Raw genomic sequence first — 27842 nt, forward strand, 5'->3', positions numbered from 1 at the left:
TTCCAGGGAGGCCTCCGTGTAGGCCTCAGTAAAGCCTGAATTCGAGTAGGCTGGCAAGCCCCAGGAAGAAGGCTGGCAGTCAGAGTGGCCACTACAGCTCTCTGCAGCAGACCCTCTTCCCAGGCCAGACAGCTCAGCCTTTGCCAGGTAGAATATGAATTCCTTTTTGTGGTTACACTCCCCCCACCCCCCATATAAGGATCTGCTTGCCATAGGGCTTTGATGGGGGGGGGGAGACTGAGAAGTCTCTGAATATTTAATTTAAAACTGATTGGAAAATTTGCTGGCTTAAAAAAAACCTCTAAAAAGTCCTATAAGTGGCTTGTTTCATAGCAGGAAATTACAAAAACTTCTGGAACAAATTTATGTATTAATTAATTAATTAATTAATTAATTCATAAATACACTTATGTTCAAGTTGTTTTGCAACCCAGGTCTGAGTGAGAACTGAGACGTGAGTGAGAACAGTGACGCATGTGTTGTGCTTTTATATTTTTTCCCCTTAGGGTAAATCTGGCCAACATGTGAATGCAGCACCTCCATTCCAGAGGAGATGTGTGTTAAAGGGCTTTAAAAGCCTCTTGTGAAAAACCTCCTGCAATCAAACTTTACTGAATTTGTTCAGAATTCTGAGAAAACAAACATAGGCTCACCCTGCATGGTTGAAAGTCTCCTTTGCTAATCTGCAGCAAGGGGCCCATTTTAATAATTAGTGTTTCTAATGTGTTCTAGGCATTAAAAGTAGCACAAATATATAGTATTCAATGTATATCACTATATATTGTGAAGTGTGTGTGTGTGTATTCAGTGAAATGTATTTCTTGGCAGCATACTTATTTTGAAATATCAGACTTAAATCCTTGGAAGCCTGGGGTGTGTGGAGGCCCTGGACTTTGGGGGGGAGGGCATTTTAAAATCTCTTCTCAGGGCCCACTCCAACCTTGCTACACCCCTGAGCGCATTCGGCTCTGCTCTTAGAGCTCTTCTTCGAAAACGGAGCACAATGCAGAGAGCTTCACCATTGAAAAGGGAGCTGCATCTGCTGTCCACAGAGCCACCACCGGGTATTACTTGCTGGCAGACTGGAAGTCGCTTAGATGAACTTCAAGCTCAAATCCTTGGTTTTGCAAATACACCATATGAAAAAGGAATTTTTGACTTGGAAATAGTTGTGCCTGCAAGGTATCCATTTGAGCCTCCAAAGATGCGCTTCCTGACTCCTTTAAAAAAAGGTTTTACTCCCATATAATTCTTCTCTTCTCATTTGCTCAATTTTGTACATCTGTTTTTTGTATCTTTTGAATGAGGACAGAAATGTGAGAATAAAAGTCCCCTGCTAACTGGGCAAAGAGGCACCTTTTTCTCTTTGTAAACTGCACTGAGCCGTTTTTGGAAGGGCGGTATAGAAATCAAATTTATTATTATTATTATTATTATTATTATTATTATTAAAAAAAATTCTCAGCGGGGGGGGGGCCCATTTAAGAATCTTGTCTCAGGGCCCACTCCAACCTAGTTACGCCCCTGGGGAGAGAACATTTTTTGATGTAGGGTGAAATGTATCAGCACTTCCCCATCCACTTTTTAGCTGGTGGCCACCATGTTGTTTCCCCCAGTATGCCATATGGAACAATTTTATGTCATGATGTCACCAACTGAATGGGGCCAGGAGAAGCACAATTGAAATCCCCCCCCCCCGCAAAAAAAATTGTGCTCTCAACTCAAAAAAAGCTCTGCCACTTTCATACAAAAGTGTATAGGGGAATTCTGGGCTAGCACTTGTTTACAACTGATTTTCTTACAACTTCATACATTAATCATAGTAACACTTAGCATCTATATAGAGCTTTAGATTTTCAAAGTGCTTCATATAGGCTAGTGTGTCATAAGCCTTGCAACAACTGTATAAGTTAGATCAGTATTATTATCATTATCCCCATTTTGCAGAAGTGGAACTGAGGCTGAGAGAGGATGGCTTGCTGAAGGCTACCCAATCAATTTATGGCACAGGTAAAATTCATATCAGAGACTGGGTTGGAGATCAATCTCTAAGTCACTGTGGTAAAGTTGTGCCATCAAGTCAGTGTCGACTCCTGGCGACCACAAGCCATGTGGTTTTCTTTGGTAGAATACAGGAGGGGTTTACCATAGCCATCTCCCACAAAGTATGAGATGATGCCTTTCAGTATCTTCCTATATTGCTGCTACCTAATATAGGTGTTTCCCATAGTCTAGGAAACATAACAGCAGGGATTCAAACTGGCAACCTCTTGCTCCCTAGGCAAGTTACTTCACTACCGCACCATTAGGTGCATGCATCATTTGTTTAGGTATATACTAAATGTAAAGCATGGAGCATATATTTGGAAATTCAGTATGCTTAACAGAGAGTACTCAGTACCAGTGAGAGTACCAGTGACTGCAGCTCACTGTTGAGTTCACACCAATAGTGTGCTGGATTTCCCTTAGTTTTCCTAGAGCGAGGGTCATCAATCTGTGGCACACATGCCAAGAGTGACAAGCAAAGCAATTCTTTGTGGTACTCCAACTGGATGCCACAGAGAGAGGCTGAGAAGTGCACGGGAAGGAGGCAGAGTGGCCCCGCCCTAACATCAGCCACTGTGCCTCCTTCCCACATACTTCCTCCTCAGCCTCTCTTGGCTTGCTAGCTAGGAGGCTTGCTTTTTCTAGAAAACAAACCTCTCAGTCAGGGTTGCCCTTAGAGAGCCCTGGTGGGGTGCAAGGCCTGGGGCAAATCAGCCAGTGTGGGCCCCTTCCAGTTAATTCTAATGGGGGTTAAAAGAGCAGGGCAGGGGGCAGTCACCCTGTTTGCCATGCCCTAAGGACAACCCTGCTCACAGCTAGGGAACCAGTTGTGAGCTGGCCGGGAGAGGCAAGCAGCAGGAGACATGAGGGGTATGGCTGGTATCCTGTGGTCATTGCCTACAGTGTTGGCATGCCACTGCAAAAAGGCTGCTGACCCCAGCCCTAGATAGTGGACCGGGTCTCACAATCCGTGAGACCTGGTTTTGGGAAGTGAGCGGGGAGGGAGCCCTGGGTGGCCAGATTGGCTGCCCACACGTTGGCCGGCTCTGAGACAGAGCCAGCGGGGGCTGGGGAGCTCGGGGGCCGCGTGGCCCCCAGAAGCCCCAGTGTGCCCTGCGCGAGCACGCAAGGCATACTGGGGAGACCCCTGAGCTGGGAGGCTGCTTTTAAGCCTTCTGGCCGGGGTTCTACTCATGAGTAGCCGCACTGCGGCTACTCACGAGCAGATAGCCCGGGTTTGCGGAGCGCTCGCTCCGCAAACCCGGGCTAAGGGGTGGGCTACAGGAGCGGGTTAGCCGCTCCAGAACCACCGGGCTCTGCTGCGAGCCCAGTGGTTCTTATGATCACAAAAATCGGGCTAGGATTTTCCTAGCCCGATTTTTGTGATCGTAAGAATAGCCCCAGTATGTACCAGCATTGCTTACTGAGTTGTGTTTTACATGAGAATAGAGTTAAACATGGTTTCATGATTTGATGCTGAGAACTGCTGTTGGGAAAATAAAAAAGGCCAAAGTGTTTTCATCAATCTCTTATGCACATGGATTCTTTTCTCCTGGATCACTCTTCTGGTGTGCACAAATCCTGTGGTGAATGTGGCTTGATGAAGGTCCCATATGTCTTTGAACATAAGACTTTAGGGGTGGGAACCATGCAAGGGTACCATGTAAGCAAACTGATAATGAAATTCCATGTCAGAGGGAGCTAATACAACTACCAAGGAAAGGTTGTAATAAGGCAAGGCAGAGTCTCTCTGTTCTGTGTTCCTTGGATAGTACCGTCTGCATGTGTGTGTGTGTGCGCGTGCACACACACACACTGTATCTCTCTTCAGAATATGTTCACTATGGGGATAGAATCAAAAAATGTTTTTTCCCTCCGTGAATGCTAATTATTGTGGTTGCCAAGCTGGAAGGAAGGAATGGTTCCCTGATTAATGGACTGGGCAGCCACCTCATATGTGTTTTAATTGTGTTTTTATTGTGTTTTAATTGTGTTTTAATAGTTTTAACTTTTTAATTTTAATTGTTGACATATTTTAATCTTTTATTGGCTGTTTTTATTGTTTATAAACCGCCCAGAGAACTTTCGTTATGGGTGGTATAGAAATGTATTAAATAAAAATAAAATAAAATAATAAAATAATATTGCACAACCTAATTGTTGCAAATTGGTGTTTGTTGATCCTTAAAGACCAGGAAAGCTCTGCACATTTACAAACAGTGTCGACAGACTTTCCATATGCACACTAGGGTTGTGCACAAAAACTGTTTACCCGGTTCAGTTTGAATCCGACCCAGACTCGAACAGAACTGGGCATGTTCAGTTTTGCATATCCCCGAACACCCCTGGGTTTGGTTTGAATTTGATCCAGTTCAGGGGTACTAACTAACTAACTAACTAACTAACTAACTAACTAACTATATATATATATATATATATATATATATATATATATATATATATATATATATGGCTCACCAGCTGGGGGTTGCTGCCATGGTCACGGGGGTTCCCCAGCATTTGCCCCTCCCCCTGCTGGCCTCCCCTCAGTCTAAAAATGGCATGGTTTGGGTGGTTTGACCCAGGTCATGCAGGTGAATGTTGTGCATGCGTGGCAGACTCCAAAATGGCCACCGCCACTACACAGAGGCCCAGAATGGGCCAAAAACTGACTTAACTGGGCCATTTTGAGACCAGGGGAGGCCGGCGGCAGGAGGGGAACTGCCAAGACTTCCCCACAGCCACAGCAGCTCCCCCCAGAGCTGGCTATTTTTGGGTTAGAATTCCCAAACCAGCCAGGGGGTTCAGCTTGACCTCGAGCCAAACCAAGGCTGGTCCAGCTCAAGGCCAGTTCGATGTCAAGCCCTTGAGCCAGCCAAGTTCAATGTTGAAACAGCTCAAGGTTGAGCTGGTTCACATATCTCTAATACACACAGCCAGCACACGTGGCCCATAATTCTGTTTACCTGCACAGTATCTAAGCCAGAGGTTCCCAACCTGTGGTCTGCAGGCCACTAGTGGTCCACGAAAGTACTGCAGGTGGTCCATGGGTAGGGGAGATAATGTAATAATAATATAATCCCATGTACCTCTTATATATAATATACAATATTACATTACTATTTGCAATGTAATTCACTTCACAACCATTCTTGGGTAATATAACAACATATATTATTAGAAATAGCTGCGTTTTTAATACCCCTAGATATATGTTTGATTCCTGTCAGCCATATGCTTTGTTAAAAATAATTACAACGGCTTGGTTACATGGTGGTCCACAAAAGCTTTTGATGATGAAAAGGTTGGGAACCACTGATTTTAGTCATTATTATTGTTAGTAGTAATAGTAGTAGTAGTAGTAGTAGCAGCAGCAGCAGTGGCAGAGGCAGTAGTAGTAGTTGTATTTTTCCTGCTGAAAGCTCCCTTAAAGACTTCTGTAGAAAGACAGGCTATATAACTAGTAAATAGTATACTGCTTCTAACACTACTATTAATAATAGAATAGGTTTACAACTTGGCAGAAGGTTTAACAAGAATGGTCCCTGTAAATATCACCGTCTGTCAAAAAATAGAGAAAAGGCATTGCAGAAATTATGCTTCACTTATGCCTCACTTCACCCCCATACCCTAACTTTCAGCTCTTCTAACTGTAAAAAGCACCTAAAATTCAGCTAATGTTCTAATTCTGTCATATACATTTGCTTACATATTTTAATACATATGCATATTTTCTTATACATAATGAATATATTTCTCTCCCTTTCCTTCCTTGTTGAACACCATAAATGTTTTTCTTCCAAATGCAGTCTGATATTTTGTGAGCCATTTGCTCTACTTTTTAAAAAAGTTATTAATTATCAATTCCTCTTTAAAACTTTGTAATCATTTGATCTAATCATCCTTGATGCAATCCAACATAAAGGCAGGGAAGTGAATTGCAGGAAGCAATCATTTGGATAAACTGCACCACCATTTTTCATCAAGGAGTTGTAATGATCTCTACTTTACTCTTGGTTTATTTCCATTCTGTAGCAATTTTGTGATGCAGTGATCAATTCAATCAGTTCATGGAGAGGCTGGGAATGGAAACAGGCATATTTCTAATATGTGTCTCATGCAATTATTTAAAACATCGATATTAGCTCTCTAATCCTTGGAAAAATCAGGCAAATATCTGATTTTTGCCTTGTGAATTCCAAAAGTCCAGATCTAGTAAACAATACAGCAATGTTGCTTGGTTAAGTGAAGTGGCTATTTTCTGTGATGTGGTCCTCGAAAACACATTCTAAAGAGCCATTAGGCTGTTCTTTGTCTAAACAGCCACTTGGGAATGTACTGGAGTCGCTTTGCCTTGTTGAGGGCTGAAAAACAAGTTGGGTGTGTTTTTTTGTTTGGGTTTTTGGGGTGGGTTTTTTTTTTTTTGTTGTTGTTGTTTGTAACTCTGAGGTGAAAAGCAAATGTTTTTGCAGGGAGGCTTACAGAAGGCGAATTTTTCATTTGGAGTTCTTTGGCTGAAAAGAATTTGCTGTTTGGAGAGAAACATGTTATATGGGGTGTTGGGTGCTGGTATTGCTTTTGGACTTTTGCTCTGAAGAAACCTGACCTGTGGAAAGACTGTGCAGACTCTCCCACTATTTGAGGGTGGCATCGCAGGAAACAGCATGATAAACCAATACAATTCCTAGGGAAAATAGGGCATACATTCAATTTCAAGACTCTATTTCAATATTATGGTAAAAAAAAAAATAACAAATGAAAACTGACAGGTCATAAAATATTTAGAACCCTGTTGTGGATTTTAATAAATATAACACTATTTTCTGTGATGCATATGCATTGGCAAATACTGAAGTGTAATCTTCCCTCAGGGCATAATGAACAAAAGATGGTTTCCCCATTAATAATGTATTAATGTCTCTACAACTTTATTGTGGGCTTGCTTTTGTTTTTGTGAGGGTCTTTCTTTCTTTCTTTCTTTCTTTCTTTCTTTCTTTCTTTCTTTCTTTCTTTCTTTCATTTTTGCATTTTCTAATGTTGATTATGATAACAAATGTAATCTAGGGTGTTTCTCCTCCCCTCCTACTTAAAAAAAAAGGATTCATCAAGGAAGTTACGCATACCATGCCAGAATTTCTTTGTGTATCTAAAGAACAAAAGAATAATTAACTGCAGACTGAGTTTTTCAATTAAATCAGTCTGTCTTTCCAGTTGGAAACGTGGCCCCAACTGGTACAGAAAGACAGTAGAAGGCTAATTTTCTACTGGTGCTGTCTGCAAATTTCTTTGTCATGTTGATGCAGATTGCATTTATAGTACATCCTTTCAGCAGAAAAATATACTTAAGTACAATAAATGCCCTAGCTCTGCCATATGAATTAATCTTTTTTTAAAAAAGGGATGGTAGCAGGTTTTTAAAAGCAAGAAATAAAATAATTGGAGCGAGGGGAGAGGGCTAATCCTTGACACTGATCTATTATTTAGCATTTCTATAACACTTTTAATATGCTTTATAATTTATTTCTCATTAATCTCCATGATAAAACTGATGGATAATTCATTAATATTTCCTGCCTTACAGGTAGGGGGGTTGATGCCTAGAAATGATATTCAATATTAAGCAATCTGTGGACATATAATGGTAATATGATATCCAACCAGTTATGTATTCATTCTGTCTTTCTATCATGCATGAAACCAGTCCCTATATTAAGTTGTGAAGGCTATAATTGTAAGCACATTAGGAAGGACAATTGCATTCACTGGAACGTAATAGTAAACATTCTTAGGCTAGTAGTGCCGGTAAAGCCTACACAACATCAAGAACCAGCTACAGTTTAGGTAGGTAAATAAAGTAATACCGTTTAGGTAAATAAAGTAAAGTCTTTTTAGAGCATTAATTCTCTTCTATGCTAATTTTTCAACTATAAGTATTAGTACTCTGCAGAGTTAGAAATCAAGACAGGCAGAATTTAAACATTAAAAGGGTTACCAATTTATCTCTGGCAGGGCTTACATGCATTTAAGAGATGCCTGGCAGGCAGAAATTCAACAGGTAGACTTTTCCATCATTGCATCTCTGCATTGGGAAAGCTTCAGCTCTTGAATTCTTCCTGCCAGGCACCTGTCAAAGGGCAAGATTGCTACAGCTGGCAACATCGGGATAATTAAGAAAAACCAATTGTGGCTCAGTCTGTCTTTGATTAAGTCTGTGCACTGTTGTGCTCCATGGGCATATGTGCCAGCCATGGTTCACTAGGTCCAAATAGGTTGGCCAACTTGTTTTAGCAGTGACCTAATACCTGTAAAAGCTATCTAATGCAGAAATATAACAGGCGAATTCTTTCTCCCATCTCTTTATCTCCATGGCAGCATAAGCCTCACATTCACTAGAATCTAATTCTCATGTTTAGAGAAGTTGGGATGACACTCCTCCCCGTGATTAGGCAGCAGTAGAACAGTGCGCAGGGAGGGGAGATGTGCATGCCCATGCTCGAGTCCAATGCATTTAGGACAGGCTGGTAGATATATAATCAGAACCAGCCTAGTAATTAATTTTGGGATATGGAGGGATTTTTCCCCACATTGCAGTTCATGTAAATGCTAATGAGTAGGGCTGTGCATGGACCAATTATTGGATCTGATCAGATTCCAATACAATATGAGTGATGATTGAATTATGCAACCGATAATTGTAACAGCCTGGATTGAATTGTTGGATGTATCAGTGCATTGGTCCATAGGATATAATGGCCCGTAGGAAATAATGGAAATTGATAAAAATATCTATAAGAATATTATTAAGTCAGACCTTCAGTTGTGATAAAGTCAGACCTTCAGTTGTGATAAACTAAGGGCTTGATAACACTCTTATTTCATGTAAAAGTGCCAGGGTTCTGAGAAGCAGGGAAAATCTTCCCCCTCCCTTCACACTTCTGCTTTGCTTAGAACCTTGCTTACATTGAATGTTTGAATGCAAGCTCCTCCTGGGAGGATTTTGTTTGCCAAAGTGAAGGCTATCAGAGTGCCTGAGAAGAAGGCAGGCAGGGCATTGGAGGTGTGTGGTTTGGGAGCAGCTGCAATTGTGAGCAGAAGCACCCTAGGGATTTGGAGGCATTTTGTGTTTTATGAGTAGCATTGTGCCAAGGGCATGGAGGCAGAAGCACCCAAGTTTATACTATTCTACATCCCTCCCTGCAAGCACTGTGATTGGCAGGAAGATGATCCAATTGCAGCATGCTTTGAATAGCTACAGGGGCATAGCTAGGGGAGAGGGGGCCTGTGTTCACCCCTCTCCCTGGCGGCCCCTCAGAGTGAGGGAGATAAGGAAGAAAATAGGGAGGGGTGGAACTGGGAGGGGCTCAGGAGCTGTGGGGCCTGGGTTCTTTGAACCCATCTGCTCAATTATAGCTACACCCCTGAGCAGCTGCATGTTGGATGAGGAATTTCCTTGAAGCAGGGATGTCAGTCACAAAACTGATCTTCTCCCTCCCTGCACCCGCTATGTTTTGGGCATCATCAGATTCAACAACAAACAAGTTTTATGATATCAGCAACAGGGAAAATCAACATGACAACAGCTATACGATCATCAGAAAGAGTACAGTACAGCCCAAAATATTGTGTTGGGTGGTGCCAATATAGCAATTTTGAACTGAAACCAATATGATGGAAATGTTGCCGATATGGACTGTATTGAACTGGATTCCATTACTGTTACAATTTGATGCACAGCCCTCCTAATGAGCACGTAGGATAAAAATATTTTTTAAATGACCATATCTTTGAAGCTTTAGAGCACTTAACAAAATCTATAAGGCAGAATGCTTAGAGCAGAGGTCCTCATACTTGGCGGGGGGCCCTGGTGTTTTTGGACTACAACTCTCATCATCTGCAGTCCCAGTGACTGAAGTCCATTGGGGCTGGGGATGATGGGAGTTGTAGTCCAAAAAACACCAGGGGTCCCAACTTCAAGAACTTCTGGCTTAAGAGAGATATAGCATTAGCTAAAGTAAGATAGGTGTTTTCCAGTGGCCACCTGAAATCTGATAGATTGTGGTATTGTTTGGGGAGTTTTTTAATTTAAAAACTTAGATTAGCACTTATCTTCAGTGTACAAACTGCCACTGGAGCTAAGCAAAAAAACCCAACAACATTAAAAATGCCCGTTTACTACAGAGAGGCAACAATTATTGCTTGGCCTTTCCCCTTGTTTCCTAACCAGGCTGGATAACATACTATGTAAAACACAGGTTCCTACACTGCACTTCTAATCAATGCCTATGGAACAAATCAAGAGGCTAATACATAGGAACATAGGAAACTGCCATATACTGAGTCAGACATTGGTCTATCTAGCTCAGTATTGTCTTCACAGACTGGCAGCAGCTTCTCCAAGGTTGCAGGCAGGAATCTCTCTCAGCCCTATCTTGGAGAAGCTAGGGAGGGAACTTGTAACCTTCTGCTCTTCCCAGAGCGGCTTCATCCCCTGAGGGGAATATCTCACAGTGCTCACACATCAAGTCTCCCATTCATATGTGTTGGAAGTTAAAGGACTTTGTGCCTTCTCTTTGCCTCAGACAGTGGAGGACAGATTAGTAAGTCAGAGGGCTAGAGGGTCAAGACATTTGTCATCACTTCTCCACTGCTCTGATGCTATCCCTTTGAAATGTAGATTGCTAATCTCAGGGATTCAACTTCCTTCCTCTCTCTCTCTTCCTACCTGGCCACATGGCCTCTCCCTGCACCATATGTGCAGAGAGGATGCAGAATCCATCTGCATCCAGCTAGATAGATAGATTAGAGATCCTAACTCCTCACTTTCCTATCTAGAATGGAGTTCCTTAATAAATGCCTTGATTTGAAACTATGAATTGGCTCCAAGTTACTTTACTGTCAGCACACACGCATGCTTAACTAATCCGCTGTGTTGTGCCTCTTTGCACTCTGCTATAATGAGAAAGGGATTCTCTCACCACAGAGAATTTCCAACAATATGCAACCAGGGCAGACCCTGCTTAGCTGTGGGGACAAATCATGCTTGCTACCACAAGACCAGCTCTCCTCTCTGTTATCTCTGTTAATACTGTTATCCTATGCACATCTACTCCCTAATAAGGCTTACTGGTGGGATGTACTTCTGCCTAAACATGCTTAGGTTCATGCTGCACAGTTCTTGACTTAGTGCAAGACTCTGATCTATGATTATGTAAACACAGACATGTGTATTACAGACTGACCAACATTCACAATTTGGCACTTGAGGTGGAAACTGAAAGCTCAGTTAGCTGATAGATCACATCTGCTTCTAGACTTCCCTCAAAACAGGGCACTAATAGCAGTGCTTAATGGCATGTTTGCCACTTTTGCGTTGAGTATATTGGCTTTCAAATTTTCTTGAACTCGTTCTTACTCATGTATGTTTACAAGTCTGAACTAAGGGTGAAAACCATATGTGTTGTTACTGCTGATACTTGTTTGTCAAAATGTGCATCTGTGAATTAACCAACACCCCCCCAATAAATTAGGAGAAGCTGAAAGATGCATCAGACACAATTATTACATATCCCAATTGTATATACATGTGTATAGCTAGACATTTGTCTGAAATACATAATAGATACTTAAGTTGTTTCTATACTTCATTAGTTGCTGAGACAATTCGTGACTCACATGATAAAGGTCCTGAGACTTCTTCACAATAATTCTTCTTGTGGTGTGTTGTATGGTCATCTAGTACCTCCTATTGCTGCACGGAGGCTTGTAGGCCACGTGAATACTTTGCCTACTAAACGTGATCCTTGAAAAGGATAAAAATAACGAAAGCTTGTTTCCAAGTTTCACAGCTGCAAATCCTATTGCGCTTGTTTTATCAGGACCATTTATCCTCCTTCAAAAGAACCATCTGTGAGAATTCAGAGTACAGACCTGTAAACAAGCAAGTATTACAAGCTGTATTATTTCAGAAAAAAATACCTTAAATCAGTAAGTCCTATTTTGCAGATCAGAACACATCAGACCAAAGGCTAGTCTAGACATTACAGCATTGGGGTTCTTGGACTCACTAGCATCCTAAGTCACCAGATCCAAATTCTGGGCTAGAGACCTCAGAAGAGTGCTAGCCCAATGCTTGCTTGTGCCGGAGGCTGCCAGATAAAAAGCTGCTCTCTGCCCCAAGGCTAGAGCCATAACCCTATCCACATTCCAAACCCGCCTTACAAACCTAGGCACCACTCTCTGCAGAGTGTGTTGCTGCTGCACACCCAGGATTGGGAAGCTGCTCAGGTTGTCCAGACCCCAAAGCCAGTCACAAAGCAGCAACACATTGCCACCATAGGTCTGGCTTTGAGGGGCTGCTTGGGCTTAGCCACTCTGGCTCAGTAGACAGCAGCTGTGGCATCAGGAGGTCTCTCCTCCCACTGGGATCTCCTGCTGCTACCACTGCTAACTGCTGAACCAGCATGGACAAGCCCAGGCAGCCTCCCAAATGGACTGGTAATGGCATACAGGTTTGGGAGGTAAGCTGGGGTGGCACTAATGAATTATGTTAGCTGTATGGAATTATGTCACATGTCCCACTGGGGGGCGGAGTTACGTCAGCTTCGGCCCTCCTGGGGCCAGCATGGACTATCCAGGTGGGAAGCAGGGGCAGCAAGGGTGCATTCTGCAACCCCAAAAAGGCCTCCCAGGGGTGCACTTTAGGCAATTACCTCCATTCATCTCATAGGGGAGCTGCCCCTGCATGAGAAGAGCCATGTCAGAGCCAGGGAGTGGTAATGGCGGACTGGGGTTGGGGAGTTAGAAAGCCATAGGGAGTTTCAAAAGCCTGCGTCTGAGAATATTCAAGATCATATTGCAACATTAGTCAGTTTTAAGATCATTTGTAGTAGCTGTTTGTACTTATTTCACCCTCACTAGCAGTGTTGACCTTGTGTACACACAATTAATTATCCCTTTTCATAGAGTGTGTGTACTTTTTAAAAGGGCTGTGTACTTTTGACAAGCATATCATGGTACTGTGTGACCATTACCCATGCACGACAGTGGTCACATAGTGAGAATTAACCAATGGGGATTGATGTGGGTTTTTTGCTGCCAACGTATTCCCTTTCATCTGCAGGTAGAACTCACCCATAAGATGTAAGAAGAAGCAACTTCTGAAAGCTTTCCATCAAGAAAGGGAAACCAATCTTGTCCTATGAGTGAGATGGAGTGGGTATCAGAGATAATTTCCCTCAAGCCAGGACTGTTAAAACCACCAGTTCACATGAGGTCAGTACTTCCTTTGTGTGACTGTCTAGGGATCACAAAACATGACCATCACATGGAGGAAATAATGTGCAACCTGGAAGAACAAAGCTGACAGGCAGGCACCAACCCACTGAGTGGGGAATTGGCTCAGATAAAAATATGTTGCCAGTGACTGCAAGTACATTCCTCTAGAAAAAAACTTGTTTGGACTTTCTATTCTTTCTAGGTGAACATTCAGATTTCATAACATGTTGGATGTATTATGAGTGGGTTTTTTAAATGAATGATGGCTATATATTTTGTGTATATTAAAAATGGCCTTTTTAAATTAATGCTTGACTTTCAGCTTTAAATTGTTTGAAAAAAATCCATTCAGCCATTTTGAGCAGGGAAAGGTTAGGTGTGTGTCTTTTAAAGCAATGTAACGCCAATCTTCTGAACAATCAGCATATTCAGCACAACATTAAAATTCTTGTCAAATGTTTCAGCATGAATGTCTTTAGAATAATCACAGCATTCTGGGACGCCTGTTCTGGGACATTTGTAGATAGACTCTAGAATGTGGTCACTCAGTTGAATTCTTCATGACCAACAGCATGGGAGCATGTCTGATTAGTTCTTGGCTTGAACTCCTCTGGAGAATGGGCATAATGTGAGGAATTCTAATCAGACATATAGACTTTTGATTTATTCTAATGTGAAACCACATGCAGCTGTAGAAGAACTACATCTTGGCAACTGCATCAAATGGCAAACTCTGTGCAATAGTGACTAGTGTGCTAAATAAACATCAGAGGAGCAATAAATTAACAAAGCTTAATCAAAACTTTCTGTATTGGCTTATTTAATAAAGGCCTTATAACTAATTAATATTTCAAGGCAGATGTTGTATTTCAGATGCAAATTAAATGTAAAAGCAGCCAAAACCCATATATACTAAGAGACGGCATGCCAAGAAACTACAACAGCAAAGCTGTGTGGTGGTATCAAGTTAATTATGAACAGAAGAAGGCTGGGCTTTTTTACTCTTCTGAGTTGCTTATTTGGAACTGATCAATATAAATTATCTGGCTGTCACTTCAAAGTTAAAATCTACTGGCCAGTTCCTTAAATCCATAGCAACTTTAAACTATGACTATAACCGTTTAAAAATTGGACACACTGAACTTCTGTGGGACCATTGCCAAAGAACCTTTTATGGCTAAAGTATCACTCACTATTTCTGTTGAGTGGAAATTTAATTTTAAATGTAAGTTTTTCTTAGTTGGCATGAATGGATATGTCTAGGAAAATTCAATGAGTTGGTAGAGATGGACATATTTCAGACCACTGTTTCTCATCAGTCAGGATGGAGACCACCTTTCCAAGCTCTGTTGTGTTTCATACAAGACCTTCAAAACTTCTTCTTCTTCTTCTTCTTCTTCTTCTTCTTCTTTTTTTTTTTTGGAAGTTTTGATCTGAAAATTTTTAGCACAGTGTATGCCTGACTTTTAACCATTTTAAGAAGACTTATATGATTACAAATGATAATCGTGACAGAGGCTGCACTAGTAGAAATGATTCTTTGTATGATTTTTAGGCTTGAATGCTGACAAGGAAATAAGCTACTACAGGTGAAACTCGGAAAATTAGAATATCGTGCAAAAGTCCATTAATTTCAGTAATGCAAATTAAAAGGTGAAACTGATATATGAGACAGACGCATTACATGCAAAGCGAGATAAGTCAAGCCTTAATTTGTTATAATTGTGATGATCATGGCGTACAGCTCATGAAAACCCCAAATCCACAATCTCAGAAAATTAGAATATTACATGGAACCAAGAAGATAAGGATTGAAGAATAGAACAATATCGGACCTCTGAAAAGTATACAGTGTACTGTGCTTGATTGGCCAGCAAACTCGCCTGACCTGACCCCATAGAGAATCTATGGGGCATTGCCAAGAGAAGGATGAGAGACATAAGACCAAACAATGCAGAATTGCTGAAGGCCGCTAATGAAGCATCCTGGTCTTCCATAATACCTCATCAGTGCCACAGGCTGATAGCATCCATGCCACGCCACATTGAGGCAGTAATTGCTGCAAAAGGGGGCCAAACTAAGTACTGAATACATATGCATGTTTATACTTTTCAGAGGTCCGATATTGTTCTATTCTTCAATCCTTGTCTTCTTGGTTCCATGTAATATTCTAATTTTCTGAGATTGTGGATTTGGGCTTTTCATGAGCTGTACGCCGTGATCATCACAATTATAACAAATTAAGGCTTGACTTATCTCGCTTTGCATGTAATGCGTCTGTCTCATATATCAGTTTCACCTTTTAATTTGCATTACTGAAATTAATGGACTTTTGCACGATATTCTAATTTTCCGAGTTTCACCTGTATAATTAACATTCAAAATGGTATGGCCTTCTTTCATCATGTCAAGTCATGATCTGAGTTGAAGGATTGAGCAGGGATTCTCAAAAACGTTTTTAGGATGTCTCTGACCTCTGCTTCAGATCCTGTATCATGTGCAATTAAACTTCTGAAAGAGGGATGGACATGAACCTGAGTGCAGGACAAAAAGGTATGAAAGAAGTGAACTAGGACTGGTAGAAGGTAAATGGTTTGAAGGGGGAAAGATTAAGGTGGTATAGGAAAGCATGGGGAGCTAAAGAAATGAAAAATGTCAGAAAGGCAGTTCCAAGAGCCCAAACCTGCCCAACTGGTTGACCTCCGCAGTGGCAGCAATGGTATGAGTTGGTAGACAGATTCATGTTGCCACTGTCTTTGCTGCCGGGCACCCCAAGCTGTCAATGGGCACAGAGGTCCATACATTCTTGCGAGGTCTCCATAGACTCCCATAGACTCATGCAGCAGTTACTCATTCTCTCATGTGTCCTCTTGGCCAATGGACTTTCATCTAAAGGCCCTTGCCTCCCTTCTTTTTTCAAAGGCCCATTGACCAATGGGGAAGGCAAGTGACCTGTATGGCAGCTCCTCCAATCCCCTTCCCTCTAAACAATGGACTTGCTCCAAGTCATGGGGCCACTGAGAAAAATCTCATTGACTTGTGGAAGGGGAAAAGGAGGAGTTGCCATTGAAGGACTTGAAAGCAGCAACTCCTCTTCTTCTCCACATCCTTTATAGGTGAAAGGGAAAGGAACTGCTGCCCACTCACCTGCCACCTGGTAAGCTGTAAGTGCAGGAGCCCTGACAACAGGGTCCAGTGCAGGGTCCAGTGCAGCCTGGTGTTGGTCCTGTAGAAAGAAATGAGATGAAGACACAGAGAGAGAGAGAGAGAGAGAGAGAGAGAGCACACACTGGACAAAAATGTGCTGCTATACTAACTGATGGGCGTGCCTGCATAAGTCACATTACACTCCTGACCCTCTCCCTTTCTCTAATGAGTAACAGTCACATAACCTTCAAGGGAATAACTCTTCCTAGATTGGGTAGTAGTACTTCCCCTGCAGGACCAGTTTTGAAGCTTGGGAATACTCCTGGACCTGGCCTTTTCCCTGGCTAGTCAGATAGTGGCCATGACCAGAAGTGCCTATACACACATTTGTGTTGCATGCCAGCTGCATACTTCCCTGGAAATAGCAGATCTGGCTAGGGTTTGCATGCTGGCTCAGTTCAAACCGTGGTTTGAATTGAACCAGCCGGGTTTGGCTGGTCCAAGTTCTGACTGGTCCCGGTTCTAAAAACCATTTTGCAGGTCAGTTCAGGTATATTTGAGGATTCCCCTTTACAAGTAAATGGGGCATTCTTTAATCCTTTCTCAAGGCTAGGCCAGGGCAGGGGGCGGGGAGTTTGCAGGAAAGAAAGTGCCTCTGTACCTATGCCATCAGGTGAAATCTTTTCTTTTCTTTTTTGCTTATTTTCTCCTCATGGTTGTGCATTCATAAATGTCTGCATGGAAAAATTCTGCGGTGAACTGACCACTTCTGTATGAGGACAACTGCTGCCATTTCAGAGATTGCACTTGTTCTGTTTCAAAGGAATTTGAGAGCATGAAATCACACTTGCTCCCATGTTTGTATGAGGCATGGAGGTATTATTCTTTTCCTCCTGGTAAATAGAATTAGGTTTCCAATTCATAACAGACAAGGGAATTTTCAAAAAATAAATCTTGTGGGAAAATAAGCAAGAAATACCCCTTCTGGAAAAGGCGCTTCTGACTTTCCAAAGCTGTGAGAAGCATCTGCCACTGGCAAGCTGTTTGCTAGGGAGTGACTAGAAGAACCCACTCTCAGATATTCTTTCACCATAATGAATTATCTTGTCTTGTGGAGAAAACTCTGAGAGGATACTCTCTGGAAGAGCCTAGTCCTGGTTTTCTAGCTGCATTAAAACTTGTAGGTAAAGTTTTGAAAAGTATCTGAGAAGTCCTCATTTGCACACCAGCACTTAACTAATCTCATTGGCAGTTAATTTTACTTATTTCCAAGTTAAGTGTTCACATTTGCAATCTTTCAGAGCATAATTCAAAGATCATTCATGCTGATTTAATCCCATTTAAATGAACAGCACTGGTATAATGTGATCCACTTCATTGGGTCTGCGGTACAAGTATAAGTGAGCTGTGAAAAGCAGTCTGAAGGGATCAAAGGAAAATAGTTGTTCAGTGGGGGGGAAATTACTGAAGGCATGCAGGCTTTGTGAGTGCCTCAGAAGATACTGGTTTGTTGCGGTACCATTTGGAAATAATAAATAATTCCCATTATTGGTGTAGAGATATGTACCTTAAATCTCTTTATATTCTTATATGAGGAAGAATATTCTTATATTCTTATATGCGGAAGCAGTGCATGCAGCAAAAAAACCAATTCCGGTCTGCGTGCATTGCTTCTGCAGGTTTGTATTCAGTAGAGTCGTCCCAGGTTGTGAGGAGTTTGATTCAGGCTCCTTCAATTTTGAACCAGTCCCCGGAGACTTTGTTCTGCTGTGATACTTTTAATGGGTTCTTTGTGGACAAAATATCTTGTATTTGAGCCAACATGGTCTCCACTGTTTTTGCAGAGTCTATTAAGGAGGTGTCCAGCAATGCCTCTTGCAGTATTAGATCGGATCAGTTTCAATCTGTGATCCCTGAGGATGTGGACAAGCTGCTTGGGGTGGTGCTGCCTACCACTTGTTCTCTGGATCCTTGCCCAACTTGGCTGCTTCTGTCTAGCAGGGAAATTGTTGGAGGTGGCCTAGTTAATATCATTAACTCATCACTGAGGGAGGGTAGGATGCCTCCTTGTTTGAAGGAGGTTGTCATGGGCATGCTGGAAGACTCCGAGGAGGAGCTGGAGGAGGGGATGGAGGTTACAGCAGATGCGGGAGGACAAGGAGCAGAAGTTGCAAAGGAGAGTGGGTCAGATGCACGGGGAGCTGAAAATGAGTTAGAGCCGGGTGAGGCAGCTCTTGTGGAGGAGGCGCGACCAGTCTCAGCTGTGGAGAGGCGTCAGTCCAAGAGACAGCAAGAGTTAAAGAACTGCATGTGTAGAACAAGAGGCAAAGCTGCTGACTCAGGAACTCTGTTTAACAGCACCTGGGGTCAGCCTATTTAAGATTACTGCACCACAGCTACCCTGCTGATAGCAACGTCAATTTCCTGTGAGCTAATCGGCTGTGTTCATGTATTGCCTTGACCATGTTTGGACTTTGGACTGTGTTGACCTTGCCCATGGACTTAAATTTGGTCTCTGTTGAATTGATTGGATTTGACTTGGACTAAACGTGGTTTGGAGAATTTCTTCCTATAAGACTTTGCTATTCTACTTCTGCCTCTGCCTGTTTTACAGTCTGTCTGGCTAGCCTGACAGATTTACAACAGAGGCAATGATTAGACCACTTCTTAAGAAGACTTCCCTAGATCCCTCAGTGATGGAGAGTAATAGGCTGGTCTCCAATCTCCCATGGTTGGGCAAGGTGATTGATGTCATGCCCTTGAGCTTCGACAGCGAGGAGGAAGGGGAGGCTGGCAGCTTTCCAGCCGAGTCAGGAGTGTCTGAGGGGCAGCGCCTGGCTGTCAGCATTCCTGAGACAGCTGTGATAGATCCAGCTGATGGTTTAGAACAGGCACAGCAGCCTGAATCAGCAGAAAGTGTGAGAGACCAATCAGAGGAAGAACTAGGCATTGAAACACCGTTGACACCACAACAACGCAGGCGTTCTAAACGCAGGATGCAATTAGAAGCTGTTAGGAGGAGCAAACGCCTATCGCTGAGGGCTGACAAGCCGTAAATTCCTACCAGCTGGGAGCTCTCAGCTTGCTCCATAAATTACAGCACCAGACTCCTACTCATTGCTGAGATTCAACGCACGTCATTCAGTCAACAGCGTCCAGCCAAGCCGTGAACTTCCTTGGCCGTGGGCCAGACCTTGACAATTGAGAGAGTGGTGGCTAACTAGCTCCAGGCAGTTTTGGAGGAAACCGATTATCTAGACCCATTTCAAACTGGTTTTAGAGCAGGCTACGGAGTTGAGTTTGCATTGGTCAGCCTGATGAATGACCTTTACCAGAGAATCGACAGAGGGAATGTGACTCTGTTGGTTCTTCTGGAACTCTTTGCATCAACCATGGTATTATTATTATCCTTCTGGATCACCTGCGGGAGTTGGTGATAGGAGGCACTGCTCTGCAGTGGTTCCACTCCTGTCTCTCAGGCAGAGTCCATATGGTGGAGCTTGGTGACGGTTGCTCTTCAAAATGGGAGCTATTATATGGAGTCCCTCAGGGCTCCGTTCTGTCACCAATGCTTTTTAACCGCAGGGTAGGGTTATCAGGAGATTTGGTGCAAGGTGTTAGGTGTTATCAGTATGCTGATGACACCCAAATCTGTTTCTCCTTATCATCACCATCATGATATGGCATTAATTCCCTAAATACCTGTCCTTGGGCAGTAATGAGAGATAACAAACTGAAGCTGAATCCAAGCAAGACAGACATGCTCATTGTGGGGGATCGGAATTTGAGGGATGAGTTAGATCTTCCTGTGCTGGATGGGGTTACACTCCCCCAGAAGGAACAGGTACACAGCTTGGGATGCTCTTGGTATTTCAGGTGGAGGCTATGGCCAGGAGTGCTTTCCATCAGATTTGGCTGATTCAACAGCTGCGTCCATTTCTTGAAGAGAAAGATTTCAAAACAGTGGTGCATCAGCTGATAGCCTTCAGGCTTGACAATTGCAATGCGCTCTATGTGGGGCTGCCTTTGTATGTAGTTTTAAAACCTCTATAGAGACTATTTTATGATAATGCTACATACACAGATGTGAGTTTAATAATGGAATGTGTATAACTCCTTAAACATGTCCCTTAAGAATAAGTGTGTGGGAGATGACAATGGTAAACCCCTCCTGTATTCTACCAACGACAATCATAGGGCTCTGTGGTCACCAGGAGTCGAAACCGACTCAACAGCACACTTTACTTTACTTTACTCTGGCTGCTTCCTTTGCCCTATGGTTTGCTTTACTCTCCTTGAGATTTCTAATCAAAACTTGAAGGCAAAAGGATAACCCAAGCCAGTCTGCTTTGTTTTGTTGACTCTGCCTTTTGTAATCTGCAGCTCAGATTTCTAAAGAATATTATACATATTTATATACACTCATGAACCCAAATATATTTCCCACCAGTGAAAGCCATGCAGCTCTTCAGTGAAGGTTGCTGATACGAAAAAGGAATAATAATTAAACATGGGGATCATGTTCGGTGCAGAGTAATGATGGAAACAACATTAGTGATTTCAAAGGCAATATTTTCCAGATTATAATAATGTGCTATCCTCCGCAGTGCAATCCACTTTCCTACACTAAGGATTTATCCTGCAGGCTATTTTATATAGAAAGTGCAGAGAAAGCTGTGTGTGATTCCTGTGCTGGTCAGTAGTCATGTGAAAAGAAGCTCCTACAGTGCGACTTTATTTCAAGACCGACACATATTCATTTCTCAAATAATAAATCTGAACAAAATTGGAAAGTTGCCCAAGAACTGCAACCACACTTTGGTTTGACTTTAATAATCAGAAGGGACATGGGTATATTATTTTGTGAAATCTTGCGAATGTACAGATGACAACTTAACTCTTGTGGCCTATCTTAGAACTGTCTCGTGGTTGTCCCTATGGTTTTTATTGTTCAGTTCTTTAGCCCTCTGACTATAGATACTGGACATAAAAGACACGCTGACAATCCCAAGTCTGCATGCCCACTATTGAACAGGATTTACTGATTTCTCTCCTGATGTGTTCAACTTGCAGCCCATTTGTGAGCCAGAAAACAGTTTGGATGTTGTTGTTTTGCTTTGTTTTAAGAAATAATTTACAGTTTCCATTCAGTTATGCAGAGTAAATCAAAATGGTTAAGATTGTATGCACCACTTCTGATATATACTATACAATTGCAATTATGGCAATTGTGGGATTCCCCTGATATTGTTATTACTATCAAACATTTAAGGAGTGTTTATGTGCTCAGAGAGTTCTCAGTGGTAGTATTTACTGCTGAATGTGAGCATGTAATTAACAAGAATATATATAATGATGTTTATCAAGGGTAGTATGTTTATGATCAAGGTTTTATATACTAGACCACATACCATCAGTTGTAAGAAAATGGCAATCCATAATCAATGGACCTCATATGCTCAGGGTTAATTTTACTACAGTGGTCCCTCGACTTACGAAGTACTCGACATCCGAAGATTTCGACTTACGAACGACAAAAAATACCGGAAGTCGTTGCCGGTTTAGATGCGGCTTCCTCGACCTACAAATTTTTAGATGCAGTTTCCTCGACTTACGAATGTTTCCGGACCTCCGTGGATGCGCTTTTCGACTTACGAAAATTTCGACCTACGAACGTGCGTTCGGAACGGATTATCTTCGTAAGTCGAGGGACCACTGTAGTTGTAATACTTTACTTCCAATGCACTTCTGTCTAACTTGAAAATCACAAAATTTTACTTCAGTAAGGAGTGACATTCAAGTACATTCTTCCTTCTCAACTGTATTTTGGTTGAATAGAATTTTCTCTAGAAAGGGTTCAACAGAGGAGTTTTATATCACTTACAATGCTGAGGAACAATTTTCTTCCTAGATAGATTCACCAATCATTTTCTTTGTGCTTTCAACACAAGTCTCCTTTCAACACAAGTCTCCTACTCGTAGTAGTAGTACTACTACTACTAGTAGTAGTAGTAGTATGTTGAGCGATTGAGTGTATTTTTCGGTGTGAAGAGAGTTTTCTTATGAGTTCTTTAGCTTCCAGGTATCTCTAATATGACAGTGAGGAAACAAGAAAATCCAATCTAGAACTATTTGTATGGCAACACAAATATAAATAAATATTTTATGGAGGGTTTTTTTAGTTTAACTTATTTTAAGGTTTAAAATGTGATTTTAATGGACTTTTATTGTATGGCCCTTTGGAGACTAGTAAGGAGTAAGTGACTGCTAACTGGTAGAAAGATTCCTAAAATGCCAACAAACAGCTGCAGAATAAACCCTGCCCAGGGAGCATATGGGAGGAGAGCTGGTCTTGTGGTAAAAAGCATGAATTGCCCCCTTTGCTAAGCAGGGTCTGCCTTGGTTTGCATTTGAATGGGAGACTAAATATGTGAACCCTTGTAAGATATTCCCCTTAGGGGATGGGGCTGCTCTGAGAAGAACATCTGTATGCTTGCATGTAGAAAGTTCCAAGTTCCCTCCCTGGCATCTCCAAGACAGGGCTGAGAGAGATTCCTGCCTGCAACCTTGGAGAAGCCACTGCCAGACAGGGTAGATAATACTGAGCTAGATGGACCAAGGGTCTGATTCAGTATAAGGCAGCTTCCTATGTTCCTATGTCCTTCAGGCTGTGCTGCCACAATTATTAGAACATGATGAAACATTCTTATTTCAGAACTCTATGTGCAGCACACACAACAACAACACCACACACACACCAATGTGGAAGGCCATTTATAGCTTGTCCATGCCGATCCAGATAGCTTTCTTCTGTAATTTTATTCTGCAGAATTGCATGCCTATTTCAGAACTGAAGGCAATGCAAGGAAAGGGTTATGTTTGCATGACAGAAAAACCAAGTCTGTTCAGGAAAACAAGGTTGCTTTCAACTTGGATTACAGTTCTCCAGACTCTAGTAGATGGGAAGTTTTTAATATGAACTTTCTTAGTTTCCCATTAGAACACTGGGGAAAACACCACAAGAGCATTCAAGCCTTTTCCAGGCAGTAAATCTGTCATCAAAGTAAGCACGGCTGCCTACTCTTCTTGTTTCCAGTGCCAGTCCTATGCTCACATACCATCTGGCAGCTTCTCCTAATTGCTATCCAGCCTTCATTGCTGGTCGGTCACTTTTTTTTTCAGGTCACCTTAAGTCAAAACTGCTGATGGTTGTGCAGGTACCAAACACATCCCCAAAAGATGCACAGTTTCTTTCGGCTCATGGTAGGCTTTAAAGATCCAACATTTTTATACATTTAAAATAATGTGATACATTGCATCCAGAAAACTTTTAAACTTGAAAAGGATTCTATTTCAGCAGTTCAAAGGGGTGGGACTTAAAGAGGGAAACACCAGGAGCTGCCTCTGAAGGGAGGAGAGAAAGGAAAAGCTCCCCGAGTTCAGTTCTGTCCTTATGATGGAGTGAGGAGGGCTGTTTAGCAAACATAACTTCAAAAAAGTATAGCTCTCAAGGAAATTAAGAATATTGACAGCTCACCTGCAGAATGCTTGCTTCATTCATCCAAATACTGAGGGTGTCCCTATTTATTACTGCTGCTAACAAAAAGCCTGTTGCGATGACAGGTGGTTGAGAGCAGATCAAAGAGAGAGCCCAAGCACTGCAAAGACCAGAAAAGCAATCCATCTCTGAGAATCCAAAGCCAGAGATTGTTCATATGAATATGTTTGTAGTAACTAGTGTAGTAATTAGTGTATATATGTTTGTATATATGTTATAGTGTATATATAGTGTATATATGTTTGTAGTAATTAGTGTATATGACACTTTATATAATAATCCACATAAAGTCTCTGCCCCAAGGATCATACAAGTTAAATTTGCAGTTGGGCAGGGAAGAGGGGACAATGGAAAGGAGAAATATAGACATACGCATAACAAGAGATCTGTTGCAACACCCATGGTATATTTCCTGAAGAAATTTGGGTAACCAGAGGGCAAAGTGAAGTTTTTGTTCAGCCCTACAGCAATGATATCCCCAAGGACTTTACTTTCTGTCATGTAAATGAATGGCTTCTATTCACTCACACAGTGACAAGTAAAATGAGGTATTCAAGGAATCACTGGGGTATGGACTAAATCTTCCTCTGGTTAACCCAGTTTCTTGGATGAGGAACCCAGTTTCTCCTCCTACTTATTTCAGTGTCACCTTAAGTGGCACAGTGGGGAAATGCTGGACTAACAAGGCTGCTGGTTTTAATCCCGCCTGTTATGTTTCCACACCTATATCAGGCAGCAGCGATATAGGAAGATGCTGAAAGGCATCATCTCATACTGCATGGGAGGAGGCAATGGTAAACCCCTCCTGTATTCTACCAAATAAAACCACAGGGCTCTGTGGGCGTCAGGAGTTGAAATTGACTTGATGGCACACTTTACTTTCACCTACATATTTCTGCCTAAAGAACAGCTTCTCTTATATAATTCAATGGAAGCTGTGGACACTTGAGCCTTTTCCTGTCTATATTTTATTTTGTTTATTATTATTTATTATTTATTACATTTATAAACCATCCCATCCAGAGGCTCTGGGCCACCACAATAAATACAACAACTTTTTAAAAGACATAAAACACTATAAGCCCCCAAAACTATTTTCCCTACTGGCAATCATACAGTTAATGGTTCCATTGCAGCTCCATCCTCTGGCAGTCATCCTCTGATGTCGATTTGGTCAGAGACAGAATAGGGTCTTCTGACAAGGACAGCAGTGGAATGTAGCCAACCTCACTCTCTCCTCAGGTGTGTGGGAGCTGGGACTTTCCGTCCACCTTCGGCAAAATTCTGGGGAGAGAATCTGGGTAGGGTACACTCATTCTACCCAGCATCCACTTCCCTCATGATCACTCCCCCCATTGATCACCAATTGGTGACATGATCACCAACTGGGAGTACAATTGGCTCTTCTACCCTGGCTGAACACTTGTCCTACTCAGACGAGGATTGTGGGAACAAGCTTTTTGCCTTTCAAAAACTGAAAATGCTGCCATTTTTATCTCTGCTCCTTTTTCAGTGGCTGCCAGCCACCATTTTGTTTCCCTGAATGCACCAAGGAATGGCACTTCCTTGGTGCTTTCTGGGAAATAAAATGTTGGCTGGAAGCTAAGATGAAGTGCTGCTTCCATCCACAGAAACGGTGTCATTTTTCTGTCCAAAAAGACAGAAAGCAAGCCAATCTGGCACTGGTAAGCCACTCTCCCAATCCTAAAACTGCTTCATCACTTTTGTGATACCTCCCCAAAGTGACAAATGTCCTCCTTTTCCAAAAGTCCTGGATTCCATTTTTTCCAAGCAAATCAAGCAATAGTGTGTGTTTGTGTGTGTCTTTATTGCCATTTTAATTGGATGTACCATTTTAGATAATCAAAAGGTTTTTAATCAATTAATTTACCAATTAATTGAAAAAAAATTTCAATTCTAATTAGTTATAGTTCATTGCAACCCCTTTCATGTTACATTATCCTACTAGATTCCCTTTTTCATTCAATCCCATTTCAAGAACCAAAGAGAGCGTTAGGATACACTGAGCAATAAGGGTTCAAAATAAAAATCTGTTGGATGTTCTTTACAATTTGTAATATTTCTTGTGATCAAACAAAAATATTTTCTAGAAGATTTAAAGAAAATCTACCAGGCCACAGACAATACCAGGTGGGACTAATTTGCTTTTCTTGTCAGGAGGAGAGAAAAAACAATAAGTGGAGAATGTAGCATTGACTTCTGAAACTCAGGTTGTCATGGGGATATAGCCAAGGCTACCTGAAAGTCATTCATGTCATTCAGTAGAATTATTGTGCTGCGGATACCATCTGGTTGAGGTCTTGGGGGTATCTCTTTTTTACTTTTTCAATTGTTGCCATCTATCTTGTTGATGCAGGTATCTTGTCAGTCACCACAGAAACCTCTGTCACCATTTTCAAGGAACCAACAGCACCAATTTCAGAACAGAAACATGATAGTTTTGCCTTGGCTGAATGACAACGTTTTTTCACAATTAAGTTATGTTGGAAGATGCATTTATTACAAGTCAAGAACTCATATTCTTGAGATTAAAAAAACAATGATTCGGAACAAAGAAAATGGTCTCCATTTCTCATGCACATTTAGCTCACAGCATTTCCTTTCTTCTTGCAAGAAATCAACAGAGAGGCAAAACTCTAGTCAGCTTAAAGAGCTTTGAGGCTCTCTCTGCAAACAGAACAATAAGAACTTTTCCTCCCTTGCATGCAGTATAGGTGCTCTTTGGATATCTGGTGTTATGTTCTGCATATAATGGTAAATCATACGGAGAGGGCATGACCTCAGAAATCCCCAAGAGACTGTGTGTGAAACCCATGCTTATCATTTTAATCCTAAAAATAAGCTCTTATTGGGTAAGCTGAGACAAAGAGCACATAGGTGGGGGGAGGGATAACCTATCTGCTTTGTTCACCTGTGCTTTAATTCAAAAAATTAAGGGCTTAGTTTTACAAGTTCAGCTTCTTATTTTGTTGACTCTCTGGAGTGTTGCCACGCAGCCCTTGAATATGCTATTGAAATTGCTTGTGCTCTGTTTATACTGGTTGTACTGTATACTTTACAGTCTGTTATTGTCACTGTGACAAAGATTGTGAAGAGTAATGAATATCATTATTTTCTGATGTCTCAGATAATCAAAGTCTCTATTGGAATGACCTGGAGTGAACAATACCTACCTACACCAATAACTGTTTGTCTCACTACCAGCATGAGATGAGGAAGTTCTGCCTCTTGGTCTTATTAATAAGGCAGGGAGATGATGCTATCTCCTAGATAGTGTGGTTGGTTTATAACACCATAAGTCTCTGAAGGGAATAAAAATTCATAAGAAGGGCTGGCTTTTGTTCACATCTCTGGGTTACTGGGAATTATTTTTAGAGATGAAGGAGGAGAAATGGAACTGGGGTAATCCTTAAGGGCTTGTGCCAGTTCACTCTCTATTTAGCAGCTGCAGATAAACTTGTTCTCCTACTTCAGTTCTTTCAGTGCAGTTGGAAATACTGGCTCAGAAATATTAAGCTAGTCAACACATTGGGATTTTTCAGAGTGAGAAAAGTAGATCAGAAAGTTATAGGTGAAGTGAATATGTAAAGAGGATACTTGGAAGTTTGAATTTAAAAGTATAAGACAAAAATGTGGAAGGAGGAGGAGGCAGTAACCCCATTCGTATGGCCATATATACCTGAATACAGCCTCTGACCTGAGTATGCATGGTTGTGTGGATGGGGGTGTGTGTACACCCATTCACACAACCATGTATACCCAGGTCAGAGGCTGTACCCAGGTATATATGGTCATG

At 41.8% G+C, this 27842-nt stretch overlaps 1 long non-coding RNA gene across 2 annotated transcripts; it reads left to right on the top strand.

Moving 5' to 3' along the window:
• On the top strand, positions 1-27593 carry LOC128324950 (uncharacterized). Of its 2 annotated transcripts, XR_008307176.1 has the most exons (4): positions 1-147; positions 1948-2010; positions 13166-13317; positions 26403-27593. It is a non-coding gene; the product is annotated as an uncharacterized LOC128324950 (long non-coding RNA). The 2 variants fall into 2 exon arrangements; XR_008307175.1 differs by lacking the exons at positions 13166-13317; positions 26403-27593 and adding an exon at positions 11922-12033.
• The last annotated feature ends 249 nt before the right edge of the window (positions 27594-27842 follow it).

Source organism: Hemicordylus capensis, chromosome 4 (genome assembly GCF_027244095.1).
Source record: "Hemicordylus capensis ecotype Gifberg chromosome 4, rHemCap1.1.pri, whole genome shotgun sequence".
NCBI lineage: Eukaryota > Metazoa > Chordata > Lepidosauria > Squamata > Cordylidae > Hemicordylus > Hemicordylus capensis.